This window comes from Quercus lobata, chromosome 2 (assembly GCF_001633185.2).
Source record: "Quercus lobata isolate SW786 chromosome 2, ValleyOak3.0 Primary Assembly, whole genome shotgun sequence".
NCBI lineage: Eukaryota > Viridiplantae > Streptophyta > Magnoliopsida > Fagales > Fagaceae > Quercus > Quercus lobata.
Window position 1 is genome coordinate 8549357 of NC_044905.1, and position 16410 is coordinate 8565766.

General features: G+C 38.0%; 1 pseudogene; it reads right to left on the reverse strand.

Moving 5' to 3' along the window:
• Positions 1 to 8822: 8822 nt before the first annotated feature.
• On the reverse strand, positions 8823 to 10924 carry LOC115958568 (annotated as a pseudogene).
• Between the last annotated feature and the right edge of the window lie 5486 nt (positions 10925 to 16410).

Sequence of the window (16410 nt, forward strand, 5' to 3'; positions counted from 1 at the left end):
TTTATAATACACTGAGATGTCAGACTGTCAGGTTATCATAAATCAAAATAAAATAAGATAAACTATATTAGGACTCACCACAGTTTAAAACAAGAGTGATTTCCAAGATGTTATGAGAATTTGTTATGCCCCTAAACTTTCTCCCAAAAAAAATGCAGATTTGTTTCGAAGCTGCCCAATAAATTGGAGGAAGACTAGGTAGCAGGTACTGTAAGAGTGGGAAGCTATGGCTTCTTTAGCTCACACACCAGATAACAGGGGAAAAAATAGAGAAGAAAAATTTGGATTTATAATGAGTTGGTCAACCTAAAAATTAAAGAGGTGGGTTCCAATCTTAATTTACGAAACACCGGTATTAATTTATTTGATTAATGGACTTCTACAAAAGGTTCTCCTTATAATATAAGTGACCTTAAATAATTAGTAATTGCATAAGGAATTAGAAAGACTTCTTTTATGCCCAGGGCATTATAACTGAATTGTCATCTCTTCTTGCATTAAGTACAAGGGATTTAGGAGAGAAAATGTTCAAATTGCGAGATTAGCAATATATTGTAATTATCTCTTAAAAAAAAAAAAAAAAAAGTCCTGCATTCAATACACTAATTGTGATCCCTTTTCCAAAAAGTCAAATCAAAATGTTTCATTTTGCTCCAGTCTCAAGCACATTATCCTCCCCTTGCCCGACTGCCTTGTTTTCATTTTCACCTTTAATCTTGATTCCTAGTTTTCAATTTCACCCTTACATCATCATGACAAATTGACAATGATTCTCAGTGATGTTTTCATGATATATGTTGATGTTTGAACACATAAGAGATCGATACTGTAAAAGTCAGACAGCACATAAGATAAAAACTACTGTCTCCACATCACATGTGAAGATGCTAGAGTATTATTTTGAAATTGTTCACTGCATGATTGAGACCCCGGCAACAGTCACATTTCCAACGCCGAAAGGGATACGCTAGTCGCCTCACTAGCTTTATCAGTGTTCGTATGGCAACAAAACAAGAGGTTATTTGGTTTTACCTAATTAAATACAAGAGAAAAAGATATAATTTTTGGTAGTTTTTATGCTTATATGTGTGATAAACTATAGTAAAGCTAGGATCTAACGTTAATATATATATACACACTAGTGAACATGCGTAGTTTTATACACATTATAAACCAGTACAACACACACAGGATATGCATATAATACTCAAGATCAATATATAAAATCATTCAACCAAAAAAAAAAAAATATATATATATATATATACACACAAAATCAAATACCACTCAAGTGAATATTTAGTGGTAATTTAATATTAGATTACCAATAAAAAAATACTATATTAACTGTAAGGACGCGATTCGTGGTGGACCGTAACAGTGTCGGGTTCGCACGTAAAAAGGCCCCTAACAATATCATTTGTAGAGCGTGGGTTTGGAAGACTAGGCCCTGGTTGACAGGCAGTGGGTTTTTCGCGGTGTTCGTACAAGTTTAAGTTTTCCTTCACCCCTGGAGTCTTTCTCCTGGAGGTGGACTGGGAGGCTCTGGTTTTTTTTCCACCTTTCCCAACCCCCCCCTTAGGTTACTTGTTTTTTCCTTTTATATTCGCCTGCGTTCATTGTCCTTCGTCCACGTATAGGGTCAACCTTTCCAAGATTGATACTTGTCCCATCAGCCCATATTCAAAGTTGTTGGGGGTGGTTGTAAAAGCCAAAGAATGCGGCTATGTCAGGTTCAGAGTATTGAATGGCAGTAAGGGCAGCTTTCCCTGGATATTTTAGATCTTTCTTCCTAGTTTCAGTCCTATACCGTTTTTACCCTTCTTTCAGGGGGGACTTTGGGTCTGCCGAGGACTGAGCTGTCCTCGGCGGTATCCATAGTCTATTTTGTCGAGCTTGGGCCGTAGCCCTCCTCGGCTTGGGCCTTCGGATTCTCCCCGGGTAGATGGGCCTGGCCCATAAATCATTTGGGCCCCACAATAGCCCCTCAAAACCCAGCTGTCCAACCTCTTGGTTGGAAAGGGGGGTTTTGGTGATGCCGAACCTCTTCCTACGGCCCAATCAATTTGGCCCATTTAATAATACTGGCGGCTCTTCATCTGTCCAAGAAATGCGCCGATCTATGAGACAGTTTTTGATTTCGCGCTTGATGCGCTCTTATCGTTTGGGTTTCCCAAAACGTGCTTTTAATGACCACTATTTACGAGACTACTTTAATTCGGCGGTTTGTTTTGATGGGGTGGAGAAACGGAACCGGCATGTTGGTGTTGGCAGATTCCTTTGGAGATCTGAACCTATTAAATGTCTCCCGCTCCACCCTCTGTATAAGAAGGAAGGGAGGAGGTTATTATTTTCGTAAAGAATTCCTTCTCATCTTTCTGAGATTTGAAATACTTGGCCTCCCCTAGGGTTCATTTTACCCACTAGTTCACAAACTAAATCGTGGTATACTTTATCATAACAACGAGTGATGCAGGAGCCAAACCCCTCCCATAAACGCCATGTTCCAATAAAGCTCATTATAGCTCGATCGGGACAAGGATGGCGAAGACTCAAAATCAACCTCACCCTTCTTTCAGTCAAAATCCGAAGCAGGGGCTTGTCACGTCCAACTTTCGGCGTGACTGAGTCGAGAACACCTACCATCAGTACCAACCGCTCTCCTATGAGCATACCTAGTATGGCTCCAGTGTGTTGGGAGTTAGGATCGAGGCAGGGACTAAGTGCCCCTACTTCTTCCTCTCTTCCTTCACTGGTGCTATCCTCCGTCTCCCTTTCTTAGTCTTCCCAACACCAGTTCCATCCTGGTACTTTCACTTCTCCCTCTTTTACTCATTTTTCTTTCTTTTCATCTCTTCTCTCTTCTTCTCCTCCTTCTTTACTCATGTCCTCCATCTTCTTCATTCATCTCCTCCATCTTCTTCATTGATTTCTTCCTTACTATTTCCTTCTCCTTCATTCATTTTTTTTCAAAGAAGGTTCTTATCGTAATATGAGCAGTATTGAGGCAGAGATTGGAGAGACTTTAAAGACGAGTTTAAAAGACGCCTGACAGTTTACTTATCTGTACTACGGATGTAATTGTTGCTTAGACAGTTCTCATTTTGTATAGGCTCACTTGAGCCCCTCTTTGTACGTTGTAATAATTTTTCGTATTAATAAAAATTGTTGTTACTTTATTTCGCATGTTTTCTCTCTATGGCTTTTTTTTTTTTTTAAAAATTTACAAACGCTGCTCGGCACAATAATATAGCATCTAAATCAATGACGACTAAGACCAAAATACTTGATAATAAAAAGATGTCGCCATAACTTTAATAGAAACGCTTGGCACAATAAGGCCGACCAGTGAAAAGTAATACTTACCCCATGCTAGCCGAGGAGTAAAACGAAGGTTTGATGCCGTGTGAGGAATAACCATTTGAAGATATCTCACTCACCAAATGAACAGCCTTCTTATGCGACTTAATGCTGGGGCGTTTCACCACCTTCCTCACAACTTTACTGGTCTTAACCTCTTTATGGTGTTTAAGCCGTGGGTGAAGTGACCTGACATTTTTATCAAGTAACCCATCTTACAAAATTCAAACCTTTCCTTGTCCAAGTATTTGGTTTCCCCATTGGCTTGGGTCCGAGGACCATACAAGGCCTTGGTTCTGTCCAAAACTTGTGATTTTTTCGTTTTTGTACTTGGTTCCCCCATAGGCTTGAGTCCGAGGACCATGCAAGGCCTTGATTCTGTCCAAAACTTGTGATTTTTTCTTTTTTGTACTTGGTTTCCCCATAGGCTTGAGTCCGAGGATCATGCAAGGCCTTGGTTCTGTCCAAAACTTGTGATTTTTTTCTTTTTTGTACTTGGTTTCCCCATAGGCTTGAGTCCGAGGACCATGCAAGGCCTTGGTTCTGTCTAAAACTTGTGATTTTTTTTCTTTTTTGTACTCGGTTTCCCCATAGGCTTGAGTCCGAGGACCATGCAAGGCCTTGGTTCTGTCCAAAACTTGTGATTTTTTTCTTTTTTGTACTTGGTTTCCCCATAGGCTTAAGTCCGAGGACCATGCAAGGCCTTGGTTCTGTCCCTGGGCCCATATGCTGAACGGGCCTGGGCCGCGAATTTACTGGGCCCATAAATTAAGAGGTATTTCCATAGTCTTTGATCACGCGGTACTTTTTGGCGTCCCAGTGTTCGAGGTGCGCTTTCTCGAGACTTCTTTAACCTCAAGGCTGCAGAAGGCGTTGGAAATCGAGCCTGAGACGTTTTGTCTGTAGCGTTCCTTGGGACGCTGCGTGAATTAAATGCCACCGGTTTATTTCTGGGTATAAATGGGATAGGGGGTCACTTCACTTGCACATGAACTCTCATGTTCCCTTCAGAACCATACTTCTTCCATATCCGCGATCTCTCTTTCTAGTGCCACTGCCTCAAAGCAAGATGTTTGAGGCGTGGATGGGGATGAAAGGTCTCCACCCGCTTCAGAGGCACCGAATCCTCAAGGTGATGTGGTATGGACAAGGATGGCACAGATCCAAGCCAGTCCTCCGCCTTGACAGGAGGAAGATAGTATTCCTCCTTCTTTTAGCCAAAATCCGAAGCAGGTTCTGGTCATGCCAGATTTTTGGTATGTCAGAAAAAAGAATTTCCGCCATCAGCGCCGTCTGCCTTGTAGCAGGCAAATTTTTGTGGGGGCTCCCCAACTTCCGGCTCCCTGCACCTTTCCTGTAGATGGTGTTAGCCTGAGGTCAGGTTCCCTGCACATTTTCTTCACCGGTGCAGGCCTCAAGTTGGGTTCTTTTGCTGCCTGAGTTATGGGCGCGCAGAAGCATTGAGGAGAAATAAGGTCTCGAGGCAGCAGTCAACCTCTCCTCTTTGCTACCTCCACGGCTTTATCTTCACTCTCTTGTATTTTTCGTTACTTACGTAGTTAGCTTCAATATAGGCTTTGTCTCGGCTTTTCATTGTACACTGTACTGTTCCTTTGTCTTAATAAAATATGTGTCTATTTCTCTATACATATCTTTCTTCTCCGTAACCACTACTTTGTGCATGAATGTTAAATATAAGCTTGCCCTTAATGACATTCTAGGCAGAAAAATGTCTTAACACAGATTCATACTAGTTTAAACTTACAAATATTATCAAGCATAACAAGGTTAATCATCAATAAATTAAACTCTTCGAACTAACCGGGATAACCGCTGAGTGCTGCGCGATGCATACTAGAGCGATGTCCGAGAACGATAAACTCTAAATCATTCGTCCGAGAGGGTAGCCGAGTATCGAGGGGCTTTGGTTGTGCTTTTGGGTAATATGTTGCGCCGTATCGCATCAACCCCTTTGATACTGGGGATCTGAGGGTAGACCGAGGAATCCGCGCAATCAAGGTATTAACCCATCTGTTAACGCGGAGTTCTCTTTGGATGGATTTCGAGATTTATGTGCCATAGTTTTTTTTCTAGATAGTTGGTTCCTCATCCAGGTAGTTGGTTTCCCCATAGGCTTGAGTCCGAGGACTATGCAATGCCTTGGTTCTGTCCAAAACTTAGTTTTCCTCATCCAGGTAGTTGGTTTCCCCATAGGCTTGAGTCCGAGACTATGCAATGCCTTGCTCTGTCCAAAACCTAGTTTTCCTCATCCAAGTAGTTGGTTTCCCATAGGCTTGAGTCCGAGGACTATGCAATGCCTTGGTTCTGTCCAAAACCTAGTTTTCCTCATCCAGGTAGTTGGTTTCCCCATAGGCTTGAGTCCGTGGACCATGCAATGCCCTGGTTCTGTCCAAAACCTAGTTTTCCTCATCCAAGTAGTTGGTTTCCCCATAGGCTTGAGTCCGAGGACCATGCAATGCCTTGGTTCTGTCCAAAACCTAGTTTTCCTCATCCAGGTAGTTGGTTTCCCCATAGGCTTGAGTCCGAGGACCATGCAATGCCTTGGTTCTGTCCAAAACCTAGTTTTCCTCATCCAGGTAGTTGGTTTCCCCATAGGCTTGAGTCCGAGGACCATGCAATGCCTGGTTCTGTCCAAAACCTAGTTTTCCTCATCCAGGTAGTTGGTTTCCCATAGGCTTGAGTCCGTGGACCATGCAATGCCCTGGTTCTGTCCAAACTAGTTTTCCTCATCCAGGTAGTTGGTTTCCCCATAGGCTTGAGTCCGTGGACCATGCAATGCCCTGGTTCTGTCCAAAACCTAGTTTTCCTCATCCAGGTATTGGTTTCCCCATAGGCTTGAGTCCGTGGACCATGCAATGCCCTGGTTCTGTCCAAAACCTAGTTTTCCTCATCCAGGTAGTTGGTTTCCCCATAGGCTTGAGTCCGTGGACCATGCAATGCCCTGGTTCTGTCCAAAACCTAATTTTCCTCATCCAGGTAGTTGGTTTCCCCATAGGCTTGAGTCCGTGGACCATGCAATGCCTTGGTTCTGTCCAAAATCTAGTTTTCCTCATCCAGGTAGTTGGTTTCCCCATAGGCTTGAGTCCGTGGACCATGCAATGCCCTGGTTCTGTCCAAAACCTAGTTTTCTCTTTACGGGGGACCTTGGCTTTAAAGGTGTTAATTCCTCAGCCAAGCCCCTAGTCAAGAAACGTAGCCCCTAGCAGAACTTTGTACTAGAACTCTATAACCAACGGTTAGAAATAACGAAGAAACTCTATCGACCCACATCCTATACCAACACGCAAGCCTTCCCTACAGACGGCGCCAATTGTAAGGACGCGATTCGTGGCGGACCGTAACAGTGTCGGGTTCGCACGTAAAAAGGCCCCTAACAATATCACTTGTAGAGCGTGGGTTTGGAAGGCTAGGCCTTGGTTGACAGGCGGTGGGTTTTTCGCGGTGTTCGTACAAGTTTAATTTTTCCTTCACCCCTGGAGTCTTTCTCCTGAAGGTGGGCTGGGAGGCTCTGGTTTTTTTTCCACCTTTCCCAACCCCCCCCCCCTTAGGTTACTTGTTTTTTCCTTTTATATTCGCCTGCGTTCATTGTCCTTCGTCCACGTATAGGGTCAACCTTTCCAAGATTGATACTTGTCCCATCAGCCCATATTCAAAGTCGTTGGGGGGTGGTTGTAAAAGCCAAAGAATGCGGCTATGTCAGGTTCAGAGCATTGAATGGCAGTAAGGGCAGCTTTCCCTGGATATTTTAGATCTTTCTTCCTAGTTTCAGTCCTATACCGTTTTTACCCTTCTTTCAGGGGGGGACTTTGGGTTTGCCGAGGACTGAGCTGTCCTCGGCGGTATCCATAGACTATTTTGTCGAGCTTGGGCCGTAGCCCTCCTCGGCTTGGGCCTTCGGATTCTCCCCGGGTAGATGGGCCTGGCCCATAAATCATTTGGGCCCCACATTAACTATATTATATCTACTTGTTAATTTATTTTATCTAAATAAGCTATGTTATAATTTTTTTCATAATACAATTTTCATTTTTAATTCTCATATAGTGATTTTAGAAATTTAATAAAACTTAAGCACAACTTATATAAGTTTTTGTTAGACTCATAAAATTACTAAACTATAACAATTTCACACTATATAGTAACCATTTCGTGTTTAGAATTTTAGAGCTTAACTTGGGAAAAGAAATTCATTTTATGAATTTTATTATATAGTTAGTTCCAACTTTTATTACTTACACACAATTTTTTTTTTTTTTTGGAATGGAACTTATACACAATTTTATGAAAAATAAAAAAAATTACTACATAAATAATTTAAAGTTCTAACACTTTCAAAAGGTAGCAATATTTTTTTGTACTGTCTTTTCCTCTTGAATTAACTTTTGCCCTTTTCTTTCCTGTTTTGATGACTTTGACATAAAGGGAATAATTTATTTATATTTTTTCATTGAAACTTAATCTATAAAACAGATACATTTAAAAAAAATAAAAGAACTAGAAGAGAAACTGAAAATATATATTTGTAGGGTGAGTTGGCCCTTGTGGCCGGGGGCAATTGCCCCCCTTGGCTCCGTCCCTGCTGCCTCCTTGGTGACAAAAAGATAATAGTTACCTTATTTATTTATTTATTTATTAAAAATATTATTTTAAAAAAAAAGGGAAAAAAAAAGTTAATGGAATCAGGTTCGTACCCAGGCACCAAAAAGGATCACCATCCCAAGCATTGAGAAAACAGTAGCAAATTTAAACCTAGAAATATTAAAGCAAAAGTGGAGCAGAGCCTGGGAAACACAAACACTACATGACCATCCTTAACCAAATAACAAACAATGCTCATATTTTAAATTTCGTGACCGTGCTCACCTGAAAGTTGAAACCAAAAAATCGCCTGCTAAAGTAAGCATCAATAAATAATGTATTTTTGACCAAAGAAAACGACACATCGACAAAGTTTATTTGGGCATTCATCGCCAAAAGCTCCTAGGGATCATTAACAGTAAACACTAATATTTCTGAAGCAAACTTCATTCTCCAGAGTCCAGAGGAGTCTCTCAAGTCTCAACCAGTCTTAATTCTGATTCCACGAGAACTCCAAACAAATCATAAAGCGCAAACATGCTAAATGATCTTTTATTAGCATACTACTCTAAAACAACAGACTACTACTTTGACCTTTTTACTTCTACTACTGTTTAATTACTACTAACCTTTAATTAGACTCAGATTTTATGCTCATCCTCTCATTCTTTGACCACTTTGAAAAAAGTATTTCGTATCAAATAATACTATATAATATCAAAATTTAATAAATATTTTATATCAAATAATACTATATGATATCAAAATTTAATAAATAAGATATATATATATATATAATTACCTACTAACACATATTTTTTATTTATAAATAAATAGATATCTTTTACTGACATATCTCGTACCTATTGAATTTTAACACAAACCAAATACAGCTGCCAAATTTCAAAGTTTTCACTGCACTCTTTTAGCTCTCTTGCCTTACGGCTCATCACGTTTCCTTCTTCACTCTCTAGCACCAACCTCACCACCCTCTCGATTTCCTCTTTATCCACCACTCCTTTTCCTGGTATTCCCACTGGCTTAACAGCCACACCAACCTCTTCAACTAACATCGTTGCATTCATTTTCTGCTCTGCATAAAGCGTCCACGCAATCATAGGCACACCGTGATCAGTAGTCATGCTCTCCAGAATCGAGTTCCACAAACAGTGAGACAAAAACGCACCAGTTGATGGGTGTTGAAGCACCGAAACCATGTGAAGCCCAAGTCGGAACCACCTAACCCACCTCCTTGGTCCTCTCTAAAAACCCATCAGGCAAATAAGCCTTTGAATCATTAACATTTTCACCCACGTTGAAAAATGTAGCTGAAGCGGAGGCACACGCATCAGTTGGCTTACGAGCCACTAATATAAACCTTTTCTGACTCAGTTCCAAACCCAAAGCCAACTCAGTGAGTTGTGCTGCCGAGAGAGTCCCTCCACTTTCAAGTGCTGCAAAAAGAACAGAATTTAATGGTTGTTTGTCTAGCCAAGCGCAAGCTAAACATTCATCTTCTGATTCAGGCTTGTCCTCTTGTTTTATAAGCGGACCAACTGGGTGAACAGGCGGTTTAGGAATTTGCTTATAAAATGGGTGCTCTCAATTAGCTCTAAGCGAAGTGGGTTCAAAATCTTCCCACGAGTTTAAGAAGATACCAGCTGCCATAGGCAACCGGCTGATGTGGAACAAGCCCCACTTGTACTCGTCAATCTGCTGGTGCCGAACCTGATCTAGCAAGTCCTCGGGTCGAACCGGGGTGCAACCCGGGACCTGAACCGGTCCAGAAAGGTCAACAAACTCGCCCCCATCCACCTCACTTTCCAGTGTAGGAAGATACAAACAGTATGCAAGGAAAGAAGTGGAGGGAGTGAAGAAAATGTACGTGGGAATAGAAAGCTCTTTGCAGAGATCCAAAGCTTGGGGACAAAAAAATCAATGAAAAGAGCTTGTGGCTTTCCTAGCTTGATGAGGATAGACTTTAGAGGCTTGACATTTTCTTCCACGTTATTGATACATATCCTAGTGAGGATGAGAGTGTCTTCGTTGACCAAAGCTGAAATGTCAACAGGTGGGATCGATGTCTATAATGTCGAGGCCAATAGGGAGTGTTGGTGAATGGAGGAGTTGGGTTTGGGCTGTGGAAGCTTCGGTAGGGATCAGAGGCGTAACTAGAAATTTTTGTTTAGGAGGCCAACTTATGATATTAATTTATTAGTTTATACAAATTTTCATATACACATACATCTATATACATATATAATTTAGTATCTTTCATAGTAAATCCTTAAAATTTTCATTTTTAATATAAGTTACCAAATTGTCTATCAAAGTGGGGCGTAGTCAGAAATTTTTGTTTGGAGGGCCAACTTATGATACTAATTTATTAGTTTATACAAATTTTCATAAACACATACATCTATACACACATATAATTTAGTATCTTTCATAGTGAATCCTTAAAATTTTCATTTTTAATATAAGTTACCAAATTGTCTACCAAAGTGAGTAAAAAAATTTCAATTGAACTAATGAAGTATTCAAAGATATGAAAGATCCAAGACTTTAATAGACACAAAAACACATTTTATAATAAAAAATAAATGTGAAGAAAAAAAAATTCTCTATAACTACTAGATCCATTGGAAAACTTTTTTAAGAATATCATTGGACTAGCTCAAATATTTGAGGGGTCCGAGTCCCATTTTTGTAGGCTAATAATTAAAATGTTAAATATTTATATATAGTATTAAAGTATTTTTAAAATTTTTGGGGAGGCCATGGCCCCCCCACGCATTCAAGTAGCTCCGCCCCTGGTAGTGATGTTGAGGAAGCTCACATGGATGCCATGCTCGACGAGGAGGCACTTGGCGAGCTCGAGGAGAGGGGTGACGTGGCCATGCCTGGACTTGGGAGGACTGCGCGCAATGCGTGGTTTATCGGTTTTTGTTTCAGCTACTACCATGGTTTTTATAGTTTGGCCTATGTGGGCTAATATCAAGGACAGCCAGATGAATCTGGGGTGATAATTGATTATCTTATTTTAATTGTAAAATTATTACTAATTAATATGAACTATATTGAATTTTTTTTCTTTTTTAAAAAATTTTATAGACAAAAAAAAATTGGTAAACTTTTTCATACTTGTTGATATGGTAGATTAATAGTGATAAGTTAGTAAGTAAAAGAGTGGCATTAGTAGTAGACTTAAATAAAAACTAGTAAAAGTTTGCTAACTAAACTCTTAGGGTTCGTTTGGATACAACTGAAAACTGAAAAATATTGTAGCAAAATAATTTTTAAATATGTGAATAGTACCGTGAGACCCATTTTTAATGAAAATGTGGTTAAAAAGTGAAATTTGTGAGTTCGTGAACAGTGCATGGTGTGCACTGATTTGCTGAAAAAGAGTGAGAAAAGTCAAATTTTGCAGCTATTGTTTATGAACAGTGCATGAACATAAGTCTCACAAACGCGTGCCAAAAAAAAAAAAAAAAAAAAACGCCAGATGCAGACGCTAGGTTTTTCAGCCCAATCCAAACGTAACTTTATTATTATTCTTAGTTTTTTTTTAAATGTAACATTCATAATATTTTTTACAACAAATCTTAAGTTTTAAATTGCATTTTGTTTTTTATTTGAAATTATCACAATAATTTTTTTTTTGCTATCAATAACAAACTGAAACAACCTGTTACTTAGTATTAGTTGTAAAAGTATTGTAAAAAATATTATAAATATTGCATTTTTTCTATTTTTTTTATCTGTAAAAAAATATTATTTTATTTATTGATTATAAATAATTTTATTGTTTAAAATTTGAAAACTTTTTTTTTACTTGGAGAATTATTAAAGGACTGCATCTCTTACTACACAGTTCAGCTGGCTTTGCTAAAATAACACTAACATTCCGTATGCAATGTAGGTAAGGTTGTCACTTGTCACCTTTTACTTTTAAAAAAGTTGTCACCTTTTATCCACATGCAAAAAAGGGAAATTTACTATAACTAGTATTTTTTTTTTGATGAGTACTATAATTAGTATGAGAATATATTCAATCAGGTCATAAATCACGATGTCAACAGCATTATTATTCATCCAAAAAAAAGCATCAGTTTACTAAACGATGAAATACGTACGTGTGCAACACATAACCACATCTTAAAAACCAAATTCATAAATAAATAAATCACTCACCTTCAGCTCACACGCACCGCACATGATTGATGAACAAAAAGTCCCAGCCTCCAACCACTAGAGATGCTGCCATTGGAGAAATTAATTCTATTTCTTCAATCATCTTCCCCTTCCCACCGTGCCACCATCACAATTATTTTCTTCTAAAATTAATGGAAAACTCAAACATTTAACAAAAACAGTCATTTTCCTTTTAACTATCGAGATAACCAAACAAATCCTATAACTTTTTCACCACACGTCCTATAAATCCTGAAAATCTAATGGCCTAGCAACTATAAATTCCTCCTGAAGAAAAACAAAAAGATATTCAATTCACCACCTTTGATTGATTTTCACTCTCTAATTCATCAATTTCACTGAAGATTTAGAATGAAACCATTTAATTTCATCAGCTGAACAAACTTTAAAGAAATGCATTAAATCTGAAAAATGCTGATAAGAACTAAGCTTAGATCTCACATTAAACAAAGCCGCACAGCACAAAAATACATTTGAAACAACGGCGGCTCTAGCGAGTTGTACTAGTGGAAGTGGAAGATGATTAAGGAGGGTTGGGTTTGTAACCACCACGCAAACTGCGGATCCAGTGGCTTTTCTACACTATCCGGCAGCTTCTTCAATGGTGTCATCTCTGGTGGTTGGAGGTTGGGGCTTTTTGTTTTTCAGCCATGTCTATGTGTTATGCGTGTGAGCTGAAGGTGGAGTGTATTTTTTTTTTTTTTTTTTTAATTTTAATTATTTTATTTATTTATGAATTTGTGACTTTTTTTTATACAACATAGAAATTCTATTATAGTATAATCTAAGTGTATATGTGCATGAAACTCTCTCCTAGAAACTTGAACCCCGACTCTTGCCCCCTACACCCCACAAGCACTAATACTTGTGGAGTTATCATTATACTAAAAGTATGCATTGATTATGAGTTTGTGTTTTAAGGAGTGATTGTTTGTGGCATGTATATTTTATTGTTTAGTAAAATGCTGACATGGCATATTATTATTGGTGGGTGTAAAGTGGGGGTGTTTACACCATGACCAAATTGAATGTATTCTCAATTACTATAAATGTTGTTATGAAAAATTGTTAAATCTATTACAAATTTTACCATAACATATTTATAAATTAATGTATATCTCTCGAATTGGTGAACTTAATTGACATGATAAATAATTGCTTGAATTCATTTTTTATAGTCGGTGACAAATAAGTTTGCAAAAATTATTTAGTAAAATTTGTAATACCTTTAATTATCTCGATCTCTTTTAGACTTTTACAGTTTTACTATAAAAGATTTACAAAGTTATGTGACAATCAATGTAATTTGTTCACTTCAACAACATTTTTATTGTGAATTGGTGTTATATTAAATTTGTTTGTAAAATTTGTAATATTGCTATCATCACTTCAAGACAATAAAATAATAATTATAAAATTTTATTTATTATGTTACGCATTGAACACAATTATTGTTGTAGGGGTAAAATTCTTAAAGTCAACAATGGGCCTTGGGCCCCACACGGAACCCAACCATGACCCAAAGGGAAAATGGGGACCAAAAGACTTCTGGCCCAATCCTGTTGAGCCCAATTTATTTTAAAAGACGTCTGAGGAGGAATGTCTCCTCGGACACACAAATATGGGCCCAATGTGCGCCCCCTCCACAGTGAAGAACCATCCCAGACAAACGTGGGTAGAAGGATGAGCCTCACACAACAAGAAAGAGGAAAATGTAAGACGTCCAGAGAGAAGCCACAACTGCCGCATTAAATGCAAGGAAGCTACTTTTTCAACCGCATTAATGTGGAGAAGACAGGCGAACAGTGTTACATTGGCCAGTGCAGCTCACAGAAAGATAAGGTGGATGTCCGATGGGACAGACACTCAAGTGAAGGTCCAGGTGGTTAACAAGCGTAAGGTCCTTATCAATTTAAGGAGGCTATATAAGAGAAGGAAATCCCCATGAAGAGGGGATCGGAAAATTGAGAGAAAAAGAGAGAAAGGTTAAAGAATTTTGTAGTCTTTAACCAGAGCAAGAGGTGCACTTATACGTCTCCTCGAACTGGTATCCTGTAAACTTAAACGGGATATTCTCACGTTCAGACTGATGCATGGCATACAACTAACTAACGTTCACTTCGTCCAGTCCTAGTTCTGTAACCCGTTCTCTACAAATTCATTGTCTAGGGACTTTTGGGCCAGAACCACTTACTTGTTGGGCCTGGGCCCCAAAAACCGCCCCTACAATTGTCATGTCTAATTTTTTTTTTTTTTTCTTAAAGTAAAATTGTTTAGAGCTTTATCATATTACCTTTATATCAAATCACCATAACACCATTTGTGGTTATTAGACATTTGCTCTCTTACACAATATCACAATTTGTTATTAAAAAAAAAAAATCACAATTGATGCGTTGATGTACACCATCTAAAAAGAAAAAAGAAAATGTCCACATTCAATACAAGAAAATAGACGTGAGGTAATCACTAGTTCACTACCCTTGTGTAATTCCATACTTCACTAGTAAATCCATTAAATATTGTGCAAGCAGCAATTTTCAAAAGGCTAGGGTAATTGTTATCAAACATGTATTATTATGCATCGTTCCCTATTTCACGTTTTTAATGTGGATATCCTAAAAACATATATATCAACATTGCGTGTGAAATTGTAGATGTTGAGTGAATAGTGTACATTAAGTCATTAAAAATGTGTAAGAACATTTATGTATTTGCTTAGGTCTAGTGGATATTTATGAGTACTCTCAATTTTATACAAAAAACATATTTCAGTTTCTAACCATATAGTATGTTTAGTTTTTTTTTTTTTTTTTCAAAACTAATTTTCTAGGTGTTTTGAGAAATTATTCTAAGAAAATAGTTTTTAAAGGTTTTTTCACCCACAATTTGTTTGGCTCTTATTGTCTACTCCTCTTAAATGAAAATAATAATAATAATTTGTACTAAAGCATCAAAACCGGGCAAACCACAAACCCATTGGCAAAGGCACGAACCCATCACTCAAACAAACCACAACAAACACTTAACCGACTTGCTGTTATGTAAAAAATTTTAAACTTTAAACAAATGGTGTGGTGAGTGAATCAAAACTAAGGATGCTTGGAAGATTAATGTAACGCGATGTAGATGAAGGAAACGTGGAGAAGAGGAGAGAAGGTTTCCTTAATTAATTGTTAATTCAAAAGCTTAACCTACGCCAAATGTGAAGTGTAAAATTGCAAATTTTCAGTACTTGGACGAACAATGAGCTTGAATGTGGTAAAACTGACCTATATAACAAGCTTAACAAGGTTCATGTCAATCTCTTTTAACACCAGAAAATTTATACATATTTATTTCTTCATTGGAAAAGAATATGCTCATTTCGCAAAACAAAACATTCGGAGTGTACACCTTAACCATTTATATATACTGATTTTATAATAACAAAATTCTCCCTTTAAGGCCTTAACTCCATACTGACGTGACAACTGATTAAAAGTCACAGCGTAATATATAGTAAAATCGTGACATTTAAGGTACAAAGTGGAAGAAGGGTCACAATACACTAGCCAAATGATGCCCCACCAGCTTCAACAGCTAAAGAAACTCATCAAAGGCATTAAGAACTATACATCATTTCCATCAGAATTTCCTTATGTTTCCCAGAAGAGCAATCAGAGAATGCCATTAACTCCAATATTCACAAGTTCAACAAAAACTTGTTTCTCTAAATATACCCGTATATATAGCAGTATGGCACTTTAATTAATACTTTTCATAGATTCTATTTTTCGCTTCAATTGTCTCTAGAAGTTTATCAAAAGCTTTTTATTGATAAGTACAATTCCTTTGTCATCAATATCATCCAATGAAATATTTCCTTCTACAACTTCTGCACCGTTTGACATTGCAATTTGAGAAGTTGGCAGGAGAAACTACTTCAGGGAACATCAGCTGATCAGCAACATTTCTGAACGTGACTTTTTTCATCTTTAGGAGGGAGCATCAACATATACTTTTATGATATTAATGATGGTGCTAACTTGTTACATGTTGGGGTTTGACTTCTACGTGCCTTTAGTTTTACCAAGCTTTGATGGTACCTAGCTAGTGAGAAGAGTGTGTCAACTGTTAATATGAATAGAAATGGATAATAGCATTGTCTAATACACAAAATTGTTTTACACAGTTTCACATATTTTCAAAAACAATTGAAACTAGGACTTATATAAAATAATTTGTGTGCAA